This window comes from Osmerus mordax, chromosome 12 (assembly GCF_038355195.1).
Source record: "Osmerus mordax isolate fOsmMor3 chromosome 12, fOsmMor3.pri, whole genome shotgun sequence".
Classification (NCBI taxonomy): Eukaryota; Metazoa; Chordata; class Actinopteri; order Osmeriformes; family Osmeridae; genus Osmerus; species Osmerus mordax.
In genome coordinates, this window is record NC_090061.1 from 6,497,561 (window position 1) to 6,514,301 (window position 16,741).

The following is a 16,741-nucleotide window of genomic DNA, read 5'->3' on the forward strand; positions in this document are numbered from 1 at the left end:
AATTTCATTTCACCAGATTCATAGTCTCAAAGCGAACGGATGAGGGTAAAATGATTATCATGTACCATGAAGTATTGATTACCTTTAATGGGGGGTGAAAACAGTGAAAGGGCCTGCAGCCAAAAGCTTTTAGTAAACTTGTCTTGCTCTTTTTTAGAGTACTCTATGACACACAACCAGAGAAAGCCAATAAACTGAAAATGTTCAGAGAATGAGGTCCAGCATGGCATATCCTTTTTCAAAATTACAGTTTTGCCCAATCATCTTCCCCCACAACTATCTCAAAGTATAGCCTACCTGTAAGATTCACTCCCCCATTGTATCCCAAGTCACACTGGAGATTGTTGGAGCGACTTTTTCCCATTTAGCTGCCTCTTGTATTTAGGGATTACTCAAGTTATTTTAAGAGGAAACCTCTCATGTTGTTCTTTGAAATGATGAGAATTGACTTCCCATCCGTCTAGCTCTCAAGGCCAGAGTTAATTGTAGCTAATTATAGCCCTCAGTAGGCATGAACTTGCTGTTTTATCACAATGGTCGCTGTTCTGTTGTCCTTTCCTTTCAGTTGTTTTAAATGTCAGTGTTGAGTGAATTGGGAGGTAAATACATTCATGTACAATCTAGTCTGCGCAAGGTTAAAGGGTTGTCTTTCATCACCAAAGAATCAAGAAAAGATTCTTTGTTGTGGCAATTAGTTGATTGATTGACCTTGGTTTGGAAATCCCTATAGTTGATAGTTTTTACTTTACATACACTATATGGCCAACAAAATGTGGACATCTTACCATCACACCTGTGTGAGTTTGTTGGACAATCAATTCCAAAATCATGGACATGGATTTAGTGTTGGCCACTTCGTTCCAACATCTATTGGAAAGTGAAGGCAGTTATAGAAAACAAAGTAGGAACCAACTCCATTTCAATGCCCATGATTTTGAAATGAGCGGTCCAAAAAGCAGGTGTCTGTGTACTGATACAGATACTAATTGTGTGGTGTACACATCCTATTGTCCATGCATTCCGGGTGTGTAGAGAGAGAATTGTGTTGTGCTCCTGTTCACATTGAAACTATGGTTGCTGTTATTGAAGACTCTCATGACGATGGTAGAACCTACAGTTATAGTCTTGAGCTCTTGGAACTAACAAAGCACCTCTGGTTCTGAACAAATTCAGGTTCACTAATAGAAGAAGCCTAGTCATTGAACTAATCCCACTGTACTTGTTGTGTGGCAGAAATGGCAAGCTGTGGCCTCCTAGAATCCAGCTAATGAGTTCCCATTGCTGGCTCCGTTGATGATGCTGTTTTGTTTTTGTCAGACACCATTAGAGCTGCAGTTAGCAACAGCAGGTGCTGTGGCACTGGTTCTCGTTGGCACCCAAGCATATTTCTTTTCACTTTAATACTCAGGCCTCTGTGTGCGAGGGAAAATAGGTTGGGGGGCTGGTTTTAATTGGGACATTTCATTTGCATATTGCTCTTTGCGTTGTTTCAACGGAAATTGGGGGGAACGGCGTAGTGATGTGTGTGTGTTTTTAACGCCCTTGTGGATATATGAACTCATTTTGTTGTCCCAGAAGGAGGTAGTTCACTTCAGGGTTAGAGTATCTTTTGTTAACCATGAGTTAAATGAGTGAGTACCAACCCAGTCCTGTTTTATTTTTACATACAGTATACATGTTGGCAACAGTTTTCAGCACTGTGAAAACGAACAATGAAGTGGACTTGTAGTTCTGTGCAGTTCTACCCTGGATGTCTTCATAAAAACCTAGCATTCCCTCTTTCAGCTGGAGGGGCCTCTCCGGCGATTCGTCGCGCCGAATTACTCTCCTCCTAGCATGCAACAGAGCTCTGCAATCTGTTATCATAGAGAAATGGGAAATAGCTCTCCATGGAGATACAGTGGAACCATGCATATTTTGTGTACTTGACACAACAGGGATTTCTTTCTTCGTAATATATTTTGGTGCTGCCTTCATTTGGGGATTTCTCAGGGTCACCAAACATTGGTTGCCCATCCTGGAACACAGCCATCAATAGTGGCCGAGGTACAAACACAACCATCAAGTAACGTGACTTTTATTCAAACAACCAATCCTATAAAGGTGTCTTTATTCTTAGGCAGTTTTCATATAGTGTGCCTCCAGTCAAGTATATCAAAACCCTATGAGATCCCGCATTGCTCTGGACTACAGCTGTGAATACAGTACTTAAGGGAAATAGCTTCTCTCTCTTAACAAAAAACAATACTTCAATGGTAGGTTCAGGGCAGATTGTTTCCTTTCAGAGATGCCCTTATGGGTCGAAAGGAGACAGTGCTGCTGTGACTGGGAGCTGGGGGTCCTGGTCAAGATAGCCCTTTACACCCCCTACTGGGAGGTGTGTGCGTGTGTGTGTGTGGTGGGGGTGGGGGGTCTACTTTAAAGTGTTGGAGAGGTTGTGGTGAGAGAATCCCAGGTCACTGTTCACCCACCTTGTGTGGTGTATTGTGCATGTGAAGACATGTATTAGTACAGGGAGTCAGGTGGCTGAGCGGTGAGGGAAGCAGGCTAGTAATCCGAAGGTTGCCAGTTCGATTCCCGGTCATGCAAACTGACATTGTGTCCTTGGGCAAGGCACTTCACCCTACTTGCCTCGGGGGGAATGTCCCTGTACTTACTGTAAGTCACTCTGGATAAGAGCGTCTGCTAAATGTAATTATATTACATTTTCATTGTGAAAGGTGTCTTAAATGAAACAGTATAAATAGCACTTTGTCATTCGTCAATGTTATAGGAGTGTATTTTTGTGTTTTTACAGAAATCTTGTATTCCCCCAACTGGTAGGATGTTTCCATCGTTTTCCTCTGATGTTCCTGTTTTCTGGCACCAGAAAGATATCTTTAGTTTATTCCCTGAACATATAAACTGAGTTGAGTACTCTCCAAGCTGAACATCTGTTGTTTTCAATGGGGAATATCTGTTCCTTTCCTCTCAGCACTGGAGTTTTACTTAATTCGCTCATAACCCATCCATGATAACGTTGATGACAGAAATACATGTGAACACCCACAAGACCGAAACAAGTTTTCCTTCTGAATGTTGACCGTCAAGTTAATGCCAATCCATTGTCCATTCAAATCTTCTCATCTCATTGAATCTATCTAGTAAGTATTATGCCTTTGCATGATGTGACTCAGGCTAATCTCTGCTATTCTTACTCCTACACATGGGGAAAATGTTTTTGTCTGTTCCAGCCCAGTTTCGTTTCCGGCCTCCAGTACCATCTGGCCGGCTTCCTCACCAGAAGAAGATAGACAACCACTCAAGTCAGACTGACAGCATAGCCTTTCTTTTGTCTCTGTTGCCGCACACTTTGGGGATCCCTTTGTTTGGGAAGGGCCAGGTTTCTATTCTGGAAGGTGTCATGGATCTCCCCTGGGTTGGGGACAGATGGGTCTGGTACGGGCAGATGAGAGCGGACCAGGCCAGGACACACAGACGTATCACTTTGTACCTGCCACTAAGTGCCTACAGCTTGGTCACTAAAAGCTACCGGCCATTTCCACGTCGAGCGTTGGCCCCTCCAACAAAGCCTTCAGCACACAAATCCATCTCTTGCCTCTTGGCAAGTCCTGTATCGCTAGCTTTACCATCTAGATGCATTAACTTCTCTTTGTGCAAAAACGATAGTACAAGACAATCGTAACCATTGGTCCTCGTTGCTTACCTCCTTCCTTCTATTTATAGGTCTGGCTTGACGGCACTTTGGGACACATTAACGCCCCTACATAAACAAATGACATCTGGGTCATTGTTCCTCGCTCCATGTGAGAAAAGGGTTCATTTGAGTCCCAAGGTGCACCCCACAACGGTTGCAAAAAGCCATAAAAGCCTAAATGGGATGAAGTCTGCACAGTTCCAGATACGTATCATGCGGTTGCTTTGTAGATTTCTCTCCTCAAAGGCACACTTCTCGAAATCTGAAATAGACTTGATGTGAGCTTGCTCCTGTGAGCTGTGCTTTGTTGGTCATGAGTGGCTGTTTATCTTTCCAATGCTGGTGGTGCTAAGCTTTTGCCTAAAGAGCGCTCAGCATGTGTGTGTCAACAGTTCACATCAGAAATCCTATTGATGCCAGCATTACAGTTACATTCAAATTTTTCAAGCCCTGGATAACAGTACATGTTTTCATCTAACTGTTTTTCCCATGCTGATGTATTCAGAAGATCAGAGAAAATACACCATATCATCCTTATACTGTAGCTGCTCAGTGTGGAAGTGCTTCAAACCATCCACCCACACGCCATCTCCCATAGAGACCCACACACTAGATTTCAAAGGCACAGATTTCTTTACCTCCAAATGCAAAGACAATGTCTCGTTCTTGTTCTTCAGTAGATACATTGTACATGTATCATCATTTCAAAAATTAGCCATCATTCATTTTCCTATGCGTTCCAAGGCATGGGTCTGCATTTAAGTCTGAAACTATTCATTTCTGTAACTCAGAACGGTTTCAAATCAGAGAAATGCCAGTTTATTCGAGGATGGCAATTATTCATGAAGCGCTGTGATTAAATTTGGCTCTGAAGAATTAAGAACACCCTGCGGAAACAAAGCACAAGTGACACCATGCAACAACCAAAACATGAGTCATTAATTTGTACATAAAATAAAATGTTTTTTTTTTAAAACATACAATACAACTGTACAATCGGCAGTCCCTTAGCAGTGATTCAAATCCAATGCATTTTGTCCACTCATGGTGACTTGATTTGTTGGAAGTCAGTGAACAAAAAGTCAAACAAACTACATATTACTGTAACAGACAGATGGTATCCAAAAGGTTTTACAGAAGCTTGTTGTTTCTACCTTTTACACAAAGGATAGGATCAAATGAAATCCCAACTTCAAACCATGGGCCGAATGACCTTGGAGTACTAAACCACATCAGTGAAATCACCCGCAACCATCTGTCTGCCTTTTTTACCCTGTCCAACAGCCCCCGTAGGCCTTGCCTTACCTTGCCACCAAGCATTTAAAATACGATTCCATCTCTCCCAAGCACAGCCACACCATTTAGAACCTTTCCAAATTCAATTTCAGACATGGGACACTGCCTTGCAGGCCCCATGTCTGCCAGGACCTCAATTTCAGACAGGTCCCAGATAATCAGTGACCTTTCTGGGGTTTTCTAATCTGGCTACGCCCTCATGGAGACAGGAGCAGTTGCTTGGTGGTTCTGTCAACCACGGTACAATACCTGAGAGCTCAATGGGTCTGGACAGCTGTTTAATGTTTTATCCTATCACCAGGTCACTCTTTTATGCAAAACAGTGGACTGTCTTGAAAGTCTTGACAAGCCTCTGAGATGAGGAACTAGTATTGTGAGATACTCAATTATTAACTTGCCAGCACGTACTAAGAGTAGCATGTTAGCTGTGCTCTGCTATCTCTTTGTAAGTATCTTTACATTCTTAACTGGTGATAAACAAAGTTATATCTCTATGCAATACAAAGAGCAATCAGGTTGGTAATGCCCTCATGTGGGTTCCCACACAGAGATGGCAGTTATCTGTCCTGTGTTCATCCCCTACTGTGAAGAACAGGCAGGCTGTCCTCTGTAGCCACGCCAAGCGTGTCATTATATGGCAGAAGGGCTTTGCGAATCCACGCCACCTGCAATGCTCCTGCCTTATCCACCTCAGTAGGCAGCCCTTGGCTTCGGCTCATGGCTTTAATTCCCCTCCACTTTTTCAACTCTCTATCGTCTGTCAATTGACACCATTGCGCTCCACACACACCACTCCATACATACACACTCTATCAGTGGGCTGAGGAAATAATGGTATATACAAAAGCACAGACTCTGATAAAGAATTTCCTTGAATGTACCCTCAGGCATACGGTATTATCAAAACCATATTCTATCGAACCATACTACTTTGACACTTTCCCGAAATGTAGCTCCCTTGGAGTCAGTGTTACACAAGAAAGATGAGGATTTTTCAGGTGTGAAATTTGAGATGGATTCTAATGTTACATTGTAATCAACTCATTTGGCCTACTCTACCCATTTAATTTTGTAACACAATTGTCATTGTATTCATCTTGCCTGCATGTTTGTTGAAGTGGGGTTCTAAGTATAATTTCAAATACATCAAAATCAATTCACATTATATTTTACAATGGTTGACATTTTGTTAGATGTTCATTTAATAAGAATTTGTGTGATTTACAGTTCAGTTGTTTAAAAAACTGGGTCCAACTTTTCTGGGTCGAGTTAGCGCAACGTTTAAAACAAGCTGCAATACTTTCCCTTGTGTGAAGTAAGACATTTTATCCAAGGCTTAAACACCGGGATCAAACTAGTTGTTCAATACCACACGATCCTGGTTCTGACAACACTTGTAGCTTGGTCCAAGACCTGCGAAAATGTTTGTCCTTCAAATCCGTTTATGAGACTGTGTGACGGACTTAATGCAGTCCTAATGATGTGCTGATTGGCTGGTAAGTAGCAAAAGAGCAGCTGGCATAAACTTGCATCATGAGAATACACTGCAAGCCCCCCAGACATAGAGAGACAAAAACACCCCTAAATCCTCAAATCAGCTTACAAAACTAGACTCTGTCTAACAGTTAAACATGTCTTCTCGATGAAATGTTGCAAAGCCTCTGAGGTAATTATGTAATGTGTAAAGATTTATTATGTGTATCTAAAACCTTGACTGTATGTTATGTTACATTCTTAGCTTCCCCATCCATAAAAGAAGTGATTAGGAATGCCTCTTTGCTTCAGTGAGCTACTTGAGGACCACATAAGTGTGGTGATCCACCACAGCAAGATGCATTTTGTGTTATAAACCAATATAAAGCTTTTTAGAAATGTCACATGGCACTTTTTCCAATTTTTGGAGAGTATTCAATGAATATAGTAGATGTAACTGACCAATACTTGTTTCAAAAATGGCATTTTGAATGCAGCAATTGTTCTAAGAACATGATCTGACTTATGTAATTGAATTAACTTTCTACCGGCTTGTACCCTAAATTACCTTCAAAAAAGGGCTTATCGCTACTAGAATTTAATTAGGCACCATGTCCCATCTGTAGTCAGCTTCATCAATTATTACTCTGTCCCAGCCTCAGTTAGCCCTCTGTAATTAACTATTTATGAAAACTTAAATGATTAACAATATGTTCTAATCTTTATGTAAATTAGGATGATTCATCAGAGATAATCTAGCGTGACAGGCTCTTCACTAAAGCAGCTACAGAGCAGGGTATCATACTGTGGATATTGTGGCTGTGGGGTAGGAGGATGGGTCAGTATTGGCAAAGGAAACCCTTCCAGATAGCTTTGTAGAATTGAGAGAAAAGGTGAGCTAGGGTGAATAATCCCAGTTCCCCTGACACCAAACACTGCTTTGAAATAAAAAAAACTTCATAAAAACAGTCGCATACATTTTTATTGGGCATTTTGACTGATAAGGGTCTCTTGAAAAGAGATTCAAAGTTGTTATTGCGTCATTGGTTCTGTACATATTACAATATTACTCCTGATATGTTAAAAAGCTGCCTATGTCTGGGTTTACAGTCTGAATGAGGTTTTGGAAGATATGTTCCTCTCTTTTATCTCTTTGTCAATAACATTTCAAAGATGAATTCTACTAGTAATCCGCAATTTCCCCTAAGGGATCAATAAGGTACCTACAACTACTGGTATTACATCTAAAGCCACCAAATCATGTCAGAGAATATTACATCTCATTGAATATGAAGACAGAAAATGTGTGATAATCCATTACCAACCACATAATCTTACTCAGAATAGGATTCAAATTGTTCCTGATATGAGGACTGAATCCCTCAGTTAGGCTTGAGGCTTATGGTGACATTACAGAATATTCTGAATGTACTGTAGTTCTGTCTCTAGCATTGGCCCCTACAGCTCCCTCTCATTCCTCATTTGTGACGTAACTCGGCCAAATTCACACATACATTTAGTTTCTAAGCCCTTTGAACTCAGTTACAATTAACAAAGCACTAACAAGTGTGCTGAGTGGAGGCAATTCATGGATGGTTTTTGGCCCAAATGGGCTTTCCCTTCCAAATGTAGTGAAGACAACCACAGCATGCATACAAGCACCAGCATGAATCTCCCAGTATGGGTTTAATACACGGTGCTGTCCCACAGTCAAGGAGTTGAATGTTTCATCCACAATCCACACAAGCTTATCAAAACAACCAATGGCTGGCAGGCAGACTTTGTGTCGGATTTCAATGTTGAGTCATTGGCATTGAAGTGGCTCTGGCTGACTGTGGATAGAGGGCCGTAAGCATAGCGCCCTAGCTCGCTGTGACTCTTGGGAAGGGATGGCTACCTGTTTAGCATTCACTACACTGTGGTAGTGAGAGGTGCCTGCTGCCACCTCTGATATTCAGTCCCACAGTCTGGCTCAGCCCCTGGGACCTGATTTACCAGCTTCCTGCATAAACATGCATGTGAGCATTGGGCATGAATTCCTCATGTCCCCCACTCTCACTCTGTCCCCTTCTCCCCACCTCCCAGAGCGGGCACATTTCACAGTCCTTTTGCCTAGCCTTCTCGTATTTTGGCTAAAGAGCAGTTTGCAGCTTCCTTCCTCAGCTTCATTTCAGTGTTGTCCTGCTCTGTGCCACTTCACAGACATGGCTCTTAGTTTTCTTTCTCCTATGTTGTTTTTCAAGTTCATGTGAGGACTCCCTGCACAGTTGGACTTTTGGAGTTTTTATAAAGTAGATGGAGGAATCATATCCTGGGGTGACATTGGGATCACACTCTAGGATGGCGTGTGGGCGACCAATACGAGTTCAATACGTGGATGGCCACACATGCAGCCACACACGTTCACTCAACTGAATTAATAATCAATACTGGCCATGTGAGAGTGGTTACTGAGGATCAATGATCAGATGTTGATTACTTTCTCTCTCCCTCTCGTAGTACTAGTATTTCGTCCTTTGTCAGTCTGCTTTAGTAAATAATGGCAAGCAGAAAAGCTCTCTTTCAACTCGAGTAATTTTGAAGGTCTTTCATGCTTGGTCAATGCTGAGGTTTGAGTGAGAAAAGACAGGCCTATTTGATTTGAGGCTGCGAAACACATTTTCATGTTTGCAGAGCCATGATGACACACATTATAGGCTACATACCTAATTAATGTCCTCTGACCCATTGCCATGTAATCTATATTTCCATTCCCAGAAGGCTGGTGGACATGGACATTTCCAGTTTTCTCATGCACTATTTTCCATTCATATTTTCCATCGTGGTATTTTACGTTATTGGTCTTACTGGGACTGTACACAGTAAATCTCAAGGGAACATGATGCTCCTCGAGATCATTTATTTTGGCCAGTTTCTTAGTGAGGAGTTTTTTATACTTGAGAGCACGTGAGCTGCGTGTGTATAACATGGCAGTCTAGTTAAACATTTTCTTTAGATTCCGGTATGTATTAGTGCTCCATTTTCAATAGATAAATTCACGCCGGCACACGTGCGTAATTTCAAGGGGACAAGTTCCTTTGCGAAAGGCATTAGCCCTCTCTTGACATTGTTGCACAATGAGAGCTAATGATTTCAGAGGCAGACCTGGATTTATTATTGTTGTAAAAGAGACAAGATGGCTCGCATGATTATAACGGCAAAGATTGTGATGAGCGCGCGCTGTGGAGGCATGTTCGACCGAGTCAGAGGCGGTGTAATAGATCCCAGCTGCCGCGAGGGATGAAAGCGATTCCCTTGGGTTAGTCACGTGTCCTCGGGGAGCCCTGTTTAATTTTGGGACACATCGTAGAAGAGAGGTCCGTTACCTCAGAGTAGTTGTAGTTATAGCTAATACCCTTAGTAACGCCAGCCGCTTCCACCTGAAACGATAGTTATTTTTAACCGTCGTCACAGACAGTAAAGATTAAATAAATGATTGAGCGCGGACTCAGGCATAGTATTGAACTTCTGAGATCATCAACTGCGATACCATTTCTGCAAGTGTAACGTTGTTGCCACCAAAACAATACAGTAACCAACGGGTTGTCACTGCAAATAAAGGTAGGCGTTGTTTATATCTTTTGACAAGTGTTGACATGAAAACAAAGTGTGAGAGATTTTGGGAATGGAACAAGCATTCTGAACGCGCATGCTTCCTGACAGATTAACGCGACTATCGAAGCCATGAATGAGGAGACAATGTTAGTATTGATAACAATTACCTACATGCCGTAATCAAACTGATGAACATGTGACTGTCCTATAGGTAAAGCTACTAAGAAAAGGTGCCTTCGCAAATCTCCAGTACAGTATGGTGCGTCAGCATTATTAACTTAACTTCATGCTCATGAGGGTAGTGTATTCTACTGACAGCGCGTCCTCACAATCATCTTATTGTTCAAAACATTGCCCCCCCTACCCCTCTCTCCATTTTCTTAAATACAGAATTTCAAGTTCTTGGCACACCTATGCAGTCACACCTTAGTAGGGGCATGCCAAGCAATTTCACCAGGCTGCAGGCACTATTGTAGGCATAGGACAACCAAACTGTAGTATATCATGTCAGCACCTCATCAATAGTGTAGACTCCCAATACTCAACTTGAGCTCTGCCAAAGTAACCTGGTGTCAGTACAATAATGTAGACAGTCTGTCATTGCCGGCCCTGGTTGCCTTTAGCGTAGCACTGCACTGTAGATACATTTATGGGATCATTTGGTGGGTTTTAGTTGCTCCTCTATATCGTGTTGTCAAGTTCTGTGTCAGTCACACAATAGGACAGTAATTGAGATTTATTGGGAAGGACATTTAAATCTTTTGATATGGACCTGATTTATACAGGGAGCTATATGAAGGTTACAGACATTTTGAGCGATTATGTGTGTTTTGGAGATGGTGCTCCTCAAGGACCATGCACTGTATCTTGAAAAGCATTCCTAGTCAGCTCGCTGGTTAATGTGTCATTCGTGTCTAATGAGACAGCTCTCTGAAGCGAGCTGTCTCAGAGGGCTGTCTCAGGGTTTCTGCTGTTTGCTGGCTGAACACAGCTGACAGAGTCATTTATCAAGAGTCTACTGGGTAGTGCCTGCTCTGTCTGTGTCTAGATGGTCATTATTATTAAGACATGCTAATGATGGTGGATGACAATATAGGGTGTGGAGACTGTTTTTTCAGAGTCAATACTGAAGCAGAGTGACATTTGTAAATGTCAATGGTGGACTAGTGCAAAGTGCAGCATATTTTCCATTCACTACTGCTTGTGTTGTTTGGGACATATTTTTATCAGTCATGTAGTCATATTTGTGTGTGGATTATCCTATGCACCATTGTGTACTGTGAATTGTGTACTGTGTTCTTTTTAACCCCGCCCAGATTATCCCTCAGAACAATTAGTCAGGTCCCTATCTTTAGAGCCATTTGCCACATCTTTTGTTTGGCCAGGGAGGCCCAGCTTGCATTTTAATGAGCAACCAACTTCTCATATGTCTGACTTTGTCTGAGAGGAAACCCATCACAAGGATGTTGTCTGCTTCTGTCAACAGCTGACTCAAGCCCATTCAGGAACAAGCGTGGCACTTATTTAGAAAAGTCGACCCCTCTGCTGCACTCAAGATAGGACCCTGTTAAAACAGCATGGGGTCCACAATGTTGTTTCAGCTTTGCCACTGTTGATGCTGGGTAATATCAACTTCCTGGTCAGAAGTTATATGCTTAGAGGGGACATTTAATTTAATTGATAGAAGGTGGATGCTGTATCCCACCTCAAATTAGCCTATCCTGACATACAGTGCAAATTTGAAATAATTGTAAATGGCTTCTTCTCTAATGCCAAGATGTTTAAAAGCATCCAAGATTCCCAGAAAAGCCTCTTTCCCTCTTCTTGTTGTCCTTAAAGTCAGTTTTTTATGTTGAGGAGCCAAATACAATTTCTCTGGGTCACTTGCTATGTCAAACTTATGTTGGACTCGCCACGTGTGGTTACTATTATTAACTTGTGGACTGAAGTCGTCATAGGCAGAGGGGCAATGCGGGAGGGCATTTATGGGAAGAGCAGTAGGTGTATGTTGTGCAACTACAATGCCAACAGTCTGCCGACATGGCTGGGGTACATTAATGCTGTTTGCTGCCCGTCAGGGGTCAGATATTCAATTAGAGGGTCCTTGGTTCTAGCTGGGCTGGATGGAATACCCACCCTGATAAATGACTGGGGGCTCTCTGTGGATGCACATTTGCCTTTGTATGCTGCAGAGTTGTAAATGGAGTGTGACATAACATTGAAACTCATAAAGACTATTCTGCATCTGAAAGGTAGCCTTTACTAAATCGAAACTGGGTAGCTATATAGGAAACGTGTACGATTCACTCACTGGGATCATTTGACACCTGTCTAACCTAGCCTAGGCAGTTCGAAGAAGTGCACATTCATCCTATGAGAATTTAAGTGAAATGAACCTTTGGTCACTTCCAGACAGGAAGATAATAATTTTTAGTAGCATGTGGTGTCAATAGAGTCAGATCGTTCCTCCGTGGTCAAATTTCCAGTCGTGCTTGGTTGAATTCTAGGGTAAATTGTATCTTACATAAATGTCAAGATGAAGTCTGGAGTACAGTCTCATCACCCAAGAGGACAGCCTCCAGTACGACTCCCACCTCTCCTCGCCCCTCCACCCTGCTCCACGCTCGACCCCACATATTTTCCCTGAAGGTTTCAAGTAGGGGGAATGAACAAAGGGACAAGGTCAGGCCAGGCCATGGGGTGGGCCTATTGCAAATTCCCATGGACTTGTCACTCAACCTCCACCCACAACCAAACCCCATCCCCAGTTTCCTTAAGGGACAATCTGGCAGACATGACACACAGCTTTCTGAAAGTCATGGATCACTGAACAGCACGGTTGATAGTGATGAAATGGACTTGTGATATAATAATCATAGTCCTTTGTCATATTATTGTTGGCAATGTATGCATATTTGTGCTTGTTTAAATATCTACAGAAATGTCTATGAATTTGAGTCATTTTGCCACTACCTTGTGAACAGTTTAGAATATACCAACACAGTTACTAATTTATATCATAAGAGGCAGAGATCATCAAAATAAATCTCTTGTCATGAAAAAGGGATCATACAGTACTCTGATATAATGAAAACTGTCAATAGATTTCACAATCAACTCAATTAGGAGAGCTGAAAACAATGTGCAGTGGTGTTAACATATAGTCGTGTCTGCGACAAGCCCAGGAGCACAAGACGAACAGCAGCAAGGGAGGTTTTCCTAGAAGCTATAGGGCTGGCTGTTGTTCAGAAGACTGTTACTCCTCATTTCAATCAAGGATTTTCTTCTCAAGAATCTTGATCAAGTACCACTGCAACCTCTAAATGTCCTTTGTCACAACTACTTTCTAAGACCAGCAGGAGAGAAAGCTACATGGGGGTTTTGAACCTACTAAGTGTGCCATGCTAGATTACTCTCAACCTTGGTCTGTGTGATTGACCTCAAGCTTCCAACAGGGTAGCTCGGTTCGACGTGGAGTTATTAATGTGGCCAGTCCTGGTTTAGACGAGTAAAGCTTAACTCCAGCTTTTGATCATCCAGCACCAAAGGCTGGTTCCAGTTGTATTACTGGACTAAACACCCTGTCAGTTTCCAGTGAGATTATCCATCACGTGTGGTTTCCCCGTGTTGATGGGAATGTTAATTACGCTGCGAGTAAACAGTTTGTCACAAGCAATATGGCGTGCCGTATACGGTCAGCGCTCTCATTGTGGAAGCTTCCCTTCTCAAATGGCATCCAGCGCTAATTGCTTTCTCCTCTTTGTGAACCCTATCACCCAGCCAATGGGAGTGCCGTGTTGAGTAAAATTGCTCATTACTCTTCAATCCACTCCGATGAATTACCATCTCGTAATCTGTGTATCTCGTAAACTCAACTTTCTCTCAAAATGGATGATGTACTGCTCAGCATTGTGAGAAAAGTAATAAAGAATTGATTCTTCTTGTTGTAATATTACAACAAGGGGTCTTACAGGGTTAAAATTACCAAGTGTCAGCATAACAATTTATTTAAGATTCTGAACAAGTTAAGCATTATTTTTCGAAGTATGTATGGGAATTGTAATGGATCCACCCTTGAAGCACTACCCATTTCCTTCTCTTGCCCCTGTACCATGCTTTTGGTTGTTAACAACCATATTGGAATGTCAGTCACTTCCACAGATATTCCCATAATGAAGGATTACCATCCTCATAATGAAGCATAATTATCCATATGTCTATTTAAGTTGGTAATAGAAACCTCTCCTTAGTACCAATGACATAGGTACTTTTGAAGAGATATATTGTTTTCTACTCCCTCTGATCCCCCCTGAGACCTGGTGGAGGGTCTCCATGCTTGGTGAACATTATTATTTTCTCTCCACTGTTACTGTAAGCCTCAACACTGTCTAGCCTTTTCTCCCACTCCCCAAGGCTAGGTCAGAAGGCTAGTGTCTCAATGCCTGGTGGACCACAGCCTCTTTCCCCCTGCTCTGTTCAGTGGGGTTGTGGGAGGCGTTCAGCTGCCTGCCTCTTTTTTTACAGACAAATAAAGACGTTTATTGTTACTTCCCACCCCGGGGCCAGCAGGCCGTCAGATTCCTCCAGCTCTGCAGAGGAAATCTATCCTCAGAGCTGCTAACAAAAGCAAACCTTCATACCATGCAGGCAAAGGATCCTGGGAAAGTTGTGGTCCGCTCAGTAGGCCAGCTGTGCTCAGAAGGCTGTGCAATCTCAGATAAAACACCGGCATTCAATGAGGTTGCGACTTTGTTTGTTTGTTTACATGGAAAAACGAGTCGGGTTCTATACATGGCTGCTTGTTAGGCCTCTTCTATTTTTTACTAAGAACTTTGAAACTATGGAGACTATAATTATGTCTCCATGGGACCGGTTGGAGATAATGAAGTAGCCCTCTATGCTTTCAGTCACTTGATCTTATCACACTGCGTCTGTGACTACATTATCTCACCATTACTCATTCCTTTTGACTTTCAGCCTTGTACTCTGGGATCTGGTTATTTTTCGCTTCCTGATATATTCACTGGTATATTTATGCATTCGTATTCTTCACTTCTCCATATGGGAGTTGGGACTATACTTCCACGTCTCGACATGATGCTTGTAGAACTTTGACAATAGGGATGGCTGAGTAACCTTCATTTAACTTTTGTTTATGGGAAATGTCCTTTGTTATGATGTAAAACAGTTTGATGCAAAAAAAAGTTTTTCTGGAGACTGTTGATGGACTGCAGTCGGTGCATTGTACTGTGTTTAAAATAGTCCCTCAGGATTTGCAAAAGTTGGGATCCTATAAGCTTTCCCTTGAGAGCAGTACTGCACCTCACAACAGCTCCAAATAGAGCCCTGTATCTGGCCTGCCTTGTAATTAGACCCTGCCATACATGTAAACTGCGGCGTGGCATGTTCGCTCTCAGCCCCCTGAGTGAACACCACTAACCACACATTCCCACAGATAGATAGGCTTTGGATACCTCCCACTCTAACACCCTGCCAGACTTGGATACTCTTCTCCACAACAACTGGCAATTACAAACAAGAGAAATGAGAAATAAGAAGCCACCGTGGGAGTTTGCCCATGGCTGCGGTTGATTCTTTTTCATTAAGTCGGATCGGAAGGCTAATCACAGTCTTTAAATTGACAAGCACATCATGATCCCCTCTGGTGGATGCTGCTGTGCATTTATGCAGGACAGAGGAATGCCAGCAAGCATCAGCAGGGTCGTCAGACCGGCGTAGCGGTACACGTGCGTCACATTTTGTCAACAGAAGATTCTTTACCCGCTCCCCGTAACGTATGCAGCTAGCTCAACCTCCAGAGTTCAGTCCATCAGCAGTGAATTGTTTATGAGCAAGCATGGTCATTAGCTGGGTATTATGTTGCAATGTAATTCCTCTTAGTAGACAGACAGGCACTGATGATCGCATCTGTCGCTCGCCCTTGGGTTCCGCACGGTGTCCCAATCTGCAGCCGGCTGTGCCTGCGATGGAGCAAACCTGCACCAGCAGCACTGTTATTCCCAATCCATCAGTCATGCTGTCGCCAATAACCTCTAATGAACAGACATTTTTATGGGAAAATTCTGGAATAGACATCTCCTGTTTGCCTAGACCAATTCACTTTCGTTACTGCAAAGTACCTGCAGCTCATTACAAAGCAGTTTACCTCTAAAGGTCACTTAGACAAAGAGAAGTCATTGGCTTATAAAGGAAACATACTTGGCATCTCACTGACAGCAGATAGCCTGAAGTGGATGGATAGATAGAACCCATCTGCGTTCCTGTCAGTCATCTGTACAGCCCCACAGGGTTTCAGATAGTTCTATTGCATGAGCCAAATAAGGAGCAGGTTGCAGCATTGTACTGGGAGCACATTGGTTGGCATGGAGGAAGAAACCAAAGAGGAAAAGGAGGAGGCCGGGAGAATGTAGACCTGCGGAAGTAGGTTCACATGGGGAAAGAGCAGGGAAGGGAAATGGAGGAGAGGAGAGGGGGATGGTGGTGCAGGATGGGACAGGTGGCTCTTCCACATTGCTGCCCAGTGGGTTCCCCTCCTGGCCCAGCAGTCTTCCCCTTCATTTCTTCCTTCTGCCCATCTCACAACACACACACAACATGTTTCCCTCTCTACTGGTAGTCCTTGTTACCTCAGGTTCGTCCAGTTCATCATGGATCGAATTT

At 42.8% G+C, this 16,741-nt stretch overlaps 1 protein-coding gene across 1 annotated transcript in view; it reads left to right on the forward strand.

Annotated features, from left to right (window-relative positions):
- Window positions 1-9,979: 9,979 nt before the first annotated feature.
- mid2 (midline 2) overlaps window positions 9,980-16,741 on the forward strand; it is an 88,100-nt gene continuing 81,338 nt past the window's right edge. Inside the window, exon 1 of the mRNA XM_067247710.1 lies at window positions 9,980-10,066. The gene's annotated coding sequence lies outside the window, so the exon portion shown is untranslated. The remainder of the gene's footprint in view (window positions 10,067-16,741) is intronic.